Source organism: Musca domestica, unplaced genomic scaffold (genome assembly GCF_030504385.1).
Source record: "Musca domestica strain aabys unplaced genomic scaffold, Musca_domestica.polishedcontigs.V.1.1 127, whole genome shotgun sequence".
NCBI lineage: Eukaryota > Metazoa > Arthropoda > Insecta > Diptera > Muscidae > Musca > Musca domestica.
This window is the reverse complement of record NW_026712167.1, coordinates 1,438,902-1,447,155: the sequence shown is the minus strand read 5'-3', so window position 1 is coordinate 1,447,155 and position 8,254 is coordinate 1,438,902. Positions and strand designations below refer to the sequence as shown.

General features: G+C 32.4%; 1 protein-coding gene across 1 annotated transcript in view; it reads left to right on the top strand.

Annotated features, from left to right (window-relative positions):
• The first annotated feature begins 615 nt into the window (after positions 1 to 615).
• Positions 616 to 8,254, top strand: part of LOC109612222 (carbonic anhydrase 6-like) — an 82,865-nt gene continuing 75,226 nt past the window's right edge. The window contains exon 1 of the mRNA XM_059118396.1: positions 616 to 772. The gene's annotated coding sequence lies outside the window, so the exon portion shown is untranslated. The remainder of the gene's footprint in view (positions 773 to 8,254) is intronic.

Genomic DNA, 8,254 nt, shown 5'->3' with positions numbered 1-8,254 from the left:
TTTTAACAATGTTGCTGCTCACACCGAGAGATGAGGGTGAGGGGCGAGAGAGAGAGAGAGTGAGAGAGATAAAGGTGCAATTGTAATTCACGCCAATGAAATTAATGCGTGAATGCGGAGCATCACAGATCCATTAAATACTTAATATAAACCAAACAAGAACACCATCGCCACCACCAACAACAACAACAATGTGACAGTAATGGTAAAACTGATTTATTTGCCCTTTTTATGGTTCGCTGGGTGACGGGTGGACGGAAATCGCGTAAATGTGTGAGTTATTTTTCCCCCGGAATATAAATTGAATATGAAATATGTGCAAATGTGTGTGTGAGTGTGTAAGTATTTCCCCCCTCAAACCCTCCCGCCAACCATTCAACTCCTGAACGTGAAAGATACATTCATTGAAATGAAACATAAATTCAAGTACGGAAAGATGAAACTTTTCCATTTTCATCCAGTTCGAAGAAGGGAGGGAGGGCAGGTGAGCGAGTGTGTGCGCTTTTTTTCTCACTTTTATTCATATTTTCACACCATATTTTTTCTGTTGTTCTCAGTTTTCCTATTTGTTTGATTTCATTTCGTTCTTTTTTTTTGCAGTTCACCATTGTTCCCGAACGGCGTTGAGTGGTATTTCATGTTGCTTCAACATGTTGTTGAAGTGTACAGTTAGGGAGCTATCTCCTCTTGTCCTGAAGCCGATAAATGAAAAGGTGTTGACGCGTTGAAAGCGCATCAACTCATCGCTGAGTAGCAAGGCTGAGCTGTGAAGGTAAATGCGTGCGTGTGTGTGCAATTTTAACGCGTATATATAGGTATGTGTGTGTATGTAAGTTTATACACTCTACAATGGGGCAAAAGATATATTGGGGCCTTTTCAAGGATAAACTCTCCAAAAACGTAAATTTTTCAAATATCATTTTTCAAGGATCGACTGAAGAATGGATGACGTGTATTATTTTACGGACCAACTGACCGATAGATTGGATATTTTAAGGATTTCTTTTGATCAACTGGCAATAAACCTGAATGTTTAAGGATCTTTTTCAAGAATCAGCTGAACAATAAATGTAGATTTCTTAAGTGTATTTTTTTAGGGGTCAACAAACTAATAATCGTGGATTTTTAAGGATATTTTTCAAGGATTAATAAACGTGGATTTTTTAAGGATATTTTTTCAAGGATTAATAAACGTGAATTTTAAAAAGGATATTTTTTCAAGGATTAATAAACGTGGATTTTTAAGGATATTTTTTCAAGGATTAATAAACGTGGGTTTTTAAGGATATTTTTCCAAGGATTAATAAACGTGGATTTTTAAGGATATTTTTTCTAGGACTAATAAACGTGGATTTTTTAAGGATATTTTTTCAAGGTTTAATAAACGTGGATTTTTTAATGATATTTTTCAAGGATTAATAAACGTGGATTTTTAAGGATATTTTTTCAAGGATTATTAAACGTGGATTTTTTAAGAATATTTTTTCAAGGATTAATAAACGTGGATTTTTTAAGGATATTTTTTCAAGGACATTATTTCAAGGATTAATAAACGTGGATACTTTAAGGATATTTTTTCAAGGATTAATAAACGTGGATTTTTAAGGATATTTTTTCAAGGATTAATAAACGTGGATTTTTAAGGATATTTTTTCAAGGATTAATAAACGTGGATTTTTAAGGATATTTTTTCAAGGATCAACTGACTAATGAACGTGGATTTTTTAAGGATATTTTTCAAGGATTAATAAACGTGGATTTTTTAAGGATATTTTTCAAGGATTAAAAAACGTGGATTTTTTTAAGGATATTTTTTCAAGGATCAACTGACTAATGAACGTGGATTTTTTAAGGATATTTTTCAAGGATTAAAAAACGTGGATTTTTTTAAGGATATTTTTTCAAGGATTAGTAAACGTGGATTTTTTAAGGACATTTCTTCAAGGATCAACTGACTAATGAACGTGGATTTTTAAGGATATTTTTCAAGGATTAAAAAACGTGGATTTTTTTAAGGATATTTTTTCAAGGATTAGTAAACGTTGATTTTTTAAGGACATTTCTTCAAGGATTAGTAAACGTGGATTTTTTAAGGATATTTTTTCAAGGGTCAATAAATGTGGATATTTTAAAGATATTTTTTCAAGGATTAATAAACGTGAATTTTTTAAGGACAAACAAACGTGAATTTTTTAAGGACAAACAAACGTGGATTTTTTAAGGATATTTTTTCAAGGATTAACAAACGTGGATATATTAAAGATATTTTTTCAAGGATTAATAAACGTGGATTTTTAAGGACCAACAAACGTGGATATTTTAAAGATATTTTTTAAGGATTTATAAATGTAGATGTTTTAAGGATATTTTTTGTAGGATTTATAAACGTGGATTATTTAATGATCAACTGACAAAACAACGCGGATTTTAAAGCGTATTTTCTCAAGGATCAACTGATAAATAAATGTGGATATTTTTGAAGGACCTAGAGACCAATAAACGTGAATTTTTGAATATTTTTTCAAACGTGAATTTTTGAATATTTTTTCAAGGACCCATAAACGTGGAGTCCTAGACCAGCAAACGTGGATTTTCAAAAGAATATTTTTTCAAGGACTATCCAATGAGCGTGAATTTTCAAAAGAATATTTTTTCAAGGACCCACAAACGTGGAGTCCTATACCAACAAACGAGGATTTTCAAAATAATATTTTTTCAAGGACCATCACAACAATGAGCTTGAATTTTCAAATGAATATTTTTTCAAGGACCATTACAACAACAGACGTGGATTTTCAAAAGAACATTTTTTCAAGGACCATCAGGACAATGAGCTTGAATTTTCGAAGAATATTTTTTTCATGGACCATAACAAAAACAGACGTGGATTTTCAAAAGAACATTTTTTCAAGGACCATCAGGACAATGAGCTTGAATTTTCAAAGAATATTTTTTTCATGGACCATAACAACAACAGACGTGGATTTTCAAAAGAACATGTTTTCAAGGGCCATCAGGACAATGAGCTTGAATTTTCAAAGAATATTTTTTTCATGGACCAAGAGGACAATGAGCGTGGATTTTCAAAGAATATTTGTTTCATGGACCATCAGAACAATGAGCGGGGATTTTCAAGGAATAATTTTTTCATGGACCATCAGGACAATGGGAGTGGATTTTCAAAAGAAATTTTTTTCAAGGACCATCACAACAACAAATGTGGATTTTTCAAAGAATATTTTTTTCAAGGACCATCACAACAACAGACGTTTATTTTTCAAAGAATATTTTTTTTCAAGGACCATCACAACAACATACGTTTATTTTTCAAAGAATATTTTTCTCAAGGACCATCACAACAACAAACGTTGTTCGTGGAGGATTTGTATCAATTTCTTGAAATATTTTGTAAAATACACTTCAAAAGATTGAAATTAAGATATTTTCCTAAGGATGAGTGGACGGTCCACTTTCTTCCAAAGGTATTCCGACTGTCAAAAAATATTTGTTAACAGAAGACCTGCAGAATTTTATTCAACTATGTTAAAATTCAAGTGTTTGTTTTCTCTTTCGAGACGAGCTTAATGATCAGGAATTTGCAGTGAAAAGGAAAGCCAGATAGACACTATCACACACTCACCACTATGCGACGCGTTTCGCCGTTGGTTAAGCGGCTCATCAGGCATATTTGGTGTGGATGATGGCTTACAAGGGCCGTTCTCTGGTAAGTAGTATATATTTCGAACTTATTGCAAATTAGCATATACGAATTATACACTAGAAACTCTCCAGGTTCGACTCAAGTTCTATTGGCAGATCTTTTTCACAGCAAAGTTTTTGTTTTTGTAGTGATGGATTTTTTGTCCACAACAACTACATTGCTTCCAATGCATACACTTGTTTTTTTAGTGCTGCTTTAGGAAGACGGGTTAATGGCTCTGAACGTAGAGACGGCAACTTCTAGTTGGCTGCACACCGAGGTCCGCGGTTCAAATCCCACAGCCAGGCTCGGCTGAATTTTTGAGTTTTGCCTTGTTAAGGCGAAGATCATATGTTTTATGATTTATGTGTTTGTTTTCTCTTTCGAGACGAGCTTAATGATCAGGAATTTGCAGTGAAAAGGAAAGCCAGATAGACACTATCACACACTCACCACTATGCAACGCGTTTCGCCGTTGGTTAAGCGGCTCATCATTCGTTTATATAAAAATGAGAAAGAACATTTTATTTTAATAATAACAGAAGTTCCAACTTTTAAAAGATATTATATCAGTAGAGAAATGTTCCCCTCCTTAGATCACCTTTGAAAGGTCTTCTATAAGTAACAGATAACCTTCTATTTTATAGATAACCTTTCCCAAGACTTTTATCAACAGAAGACCAATATAAGTGCTGTATCCATAAAAAATATAGTCCCTTAAATCCACAGAAAGGCTGCGAAAGTTCTTCTGTCCATAGAAGATAGGTCGAAGATAGAAGACCTACAAAATGTATTTTGCCTATAGCCAAACAGTGACAATTTTTCTATAGCGAACCTGTGTAACGGCCTATATATACCGAAGAACCATGAATGGTTCTACACATAAAGGAACCTAAAACCAGTAGAATTATTTTTTACCTCCTTGTTTGTTTAGTTTCTCCTACGGTTATATACCTTTATCATCTATTTGTATTGTAGGGCATTTCATTATCGACCGCATCCTTTTTCATTTGGTCTTTTACGCCAAACTTTTTTTGTTCTATTGTAAATGAAATCACAACAAAAATATTTATTTAAACTCTCGTAAAAAGGTACACCACCTCGTAGCAACAACCAACCACAGTGGTTGGCAAAAAACAATTGTAACGCGGGTTATTATTACATACATTCGCACTTTTCTGTAACAACAATGAGGTTATGTGATTTGGTAGGAAAAAATGCAGTTTAGTTTTACAGTTTTTCTGATTGAGAATGTGAAATTGATTACATAAAGGTAAAAGTGTGTCAAACGGTATATGGAGGTTGAGTTATGTTTATTTTCATAGTTAGACGCCGAATATTGAAGTGAGTGAGAGTCCATTTTATCTCTAATAATTATTAATCAGGTTTTAGTGCGGAAAAATATGATAATTCTGATCCTTTCAGATTTTTTTTTCAAATAAAAACACAGAAATCAAACATTCTTGAAAATGATCAGAACCTTATTATGCACATACATTACTATGTAGGTTATTTGTACCACTTGGCGTATGATTACCAAACCAACTTAAATTCTTTGTTCCGTAGCGTATACGCTACTGTGTACTTCATCAACTAGTTATCATTTATATTGTTTCATTTAGTAAAAGAAGTTATTTTCATTAAAACCATAATTTTAGTCAAAACTGAATTTTTGTAACCATTACACAAAATTTCAGTTTTGTCTAAATTCTGGTTTTAATGAAAATAACTTCTTCTACTAAACTCATTATCCCCAAAGCAGTGAATTCTCAGTGTGTGTATTCAAGTGGTATTGTATATATATTTATCGTATTAATATCTCTTTAAGTGCGGTTTTTGCTTCATTCTAACAGAGCAAAATATCTCTGAAAAGTAATCGCATTACAAATCATAATAATAACAATTATTTATAATTTTCAAAATTCACAGCACATCATCGCATCCAAAATAAATCCAAACTAAGCTAATTATAATTTCGCTGTTGGAAAGGTTGTCTAACAAACTAATGCAAATATTTTGAATACTCTGACTTGATTATTTTCAAGAATTTGTTTAAAACATATGATATCGAAGTCTAATTCATCATAACTTTGTATCTTTCAGATCCGCCTAAACCTAGAGCTAGAGTCTTCCAATAATTTGAGATTTCGTCAATAGACAGAAAATAAAAAAGTGAAATGTGATTTTTGGAAGAATATCGTTTTCAGTGAATATATGAAATCTTACTAACTTAAATAAATTTACTTACTTAAATTTACTTACTTACTTAAATAAATTTTGAAGTGTTAAAATATTGCAAATCTTCTGTAGGCTATTGCATCTGAAAGTGATTAGAAGTGGTTACAGGGTATGCAACCTAAATGTATAGATTACGAAATCTGGTGGAAAATAGATATAGTCTATAGTATGTTTAAAAAAACTCACAACGTAACTGCTCGTTTCTTTATGAACTGCAAATTTGCAAGAAATAGACTCTCAGCTTTTAAGAAATTAGGTAGTCTCATAATATTTTCATTATTTTAATTTTATGATTATATACTTAATGTATTCTCTATTTATGCTTATTCACCGTTACATATATTTCGATTATCACTGTGAGTATCACCACTCTTGGGTCTAATTGAGAATTGATGCAGGTCTTGAGTCTCGATATTGAATTAAAGCTGCGGTGGTGGTGGATTGAGAATAACGTTCACGGCCGCCTGATGTTTATTTCTCAATGAAAAGTCCCCCTAAAATTGTACATCCGTTCCAATAGTTCGTGTTAGGCGTTTTTAGTACTCAAAATGCACAATTTTTTTAATTAGACAATTAAAAAAAGTCTTTGAGCGTCGTATTTAATTATCAGACTTTTAAGGTTTTATATATTATTAAAGTTTTTCCTATTCCAGAAAGAATAATGGGATAATTTTAACCTCTTATACCAAAAAGTCTTCAAAATCTTTCATTTTGAAGTTTACCGTGGACGATATTTGTAAAAGCAATTTGCACAAGGGACCCAAATCCAATTTTTCTGTCCAAAACTATGTCAACGTCTCCACATGTAAACCCTAGAAACCAAAAGTGAACACAATATCAAAATTTCAGAATTTCGGTCCTCTCCTGTCACCCAATACTAAATTTAATAACATTTATTGCGAATATCCAAAACAATCTGCATCTCTCCATCCTAGACATAAACAGTGATCCAAAATTAGTATCATTTAGTACTATTCGACAATTATAGTATGTATTTGCAAAATCGCCGGCAGATCTCAACACCAGGTACGAACAGAGACCTTAATATCAAATTTCAAAATATCAGCTCTATCCTAGGAATCAATTACAAATTTATTACCATTCTTTTCGTACAACTATACTTCTCATATCCAAAACCAACACCTTTTCTCAAACACAAATACCAAAACTGACATCCATATCAAGTTACAGTTCTATTCTTTCACCCAGTGTCAATTTAAGTACTATTTAGTAATTTTCGTAAAATTTTAGTACAATGTTTCAAAACCACCGACCACCGAAGATACCGACAGAGACTTCAATACCAAACTTCAGAAATCCAGCCCTTCATACCAAATATGGTGCCATTTATTAATTTTTGTAAAAGAAAACAATTTCAAAACTACATCCATATCTAAATCCCAGATACCAACTGATACCTCAATATCAAATTTTACGGTACGTATTTCCAAACCTCTGCCAAATCTAAAACACAGATACCATCAATAGTCTGAAAAGATAATTTAAGAATCTTAACTCTATCCCTTCACCAAATATAGTATCATTCAGGACATTTCGTACAATTATAGTACATATTCCCGAAACCGCCTTCATATGTCCAGGCTACACATGAACGGCGACCTTAATACCAATATTCAGATTTCGAGCACTATCTGTTCACTCAATACCAAATTGTACAAAATGTAGTGCTATTTAGTACTTTCGTGTACTTGTAGTACACATTTCCAAAGCCACTTTTTTATCACAAACTTACCACCAACAGGGATCCCAATATCAAAGCTTCGAAAATTCAAATTCATCCTTTCACCTGTTTCAAACTTAGTTCCCACATTTAGTGCACATTTCCAAAACCACCAAAACCAAATATAAGACTTACATTCACACCTTGATTCTCATATCAAAATTTCAAGTTTTTTAAAAGTTTAGTACCACTTTAGTACCTTGAATTTAAAATTTCCAAATATCCTGCTGTACATCTATCTTGCACTCCTTCAGTGACTCTCATTTAAAATTTCAGAATTCGAGCTCTTTCCGTTTGTCGAATACAATGTATTCTATTTTTAGTACATTCTAGTACTTTTTGTACCCTTTTAGGGCAAATTTCAAAAACACAGCCTTACCACACGCCCAGGTACCAAGACTGGTACCTAGCTTCAGCCGTTCCCTCTTGACATTGATTCTCAGTCAGTCAGTTATTTTAATACTCTTTTATATATAAAGATTGATTTTTCTATTAGCTGAATATATCATAAATGGGTTTATATTTAAAGGCGTGGTATATTTATCCAAAGAGGTTCAAAGTTCAAAATTCCATTT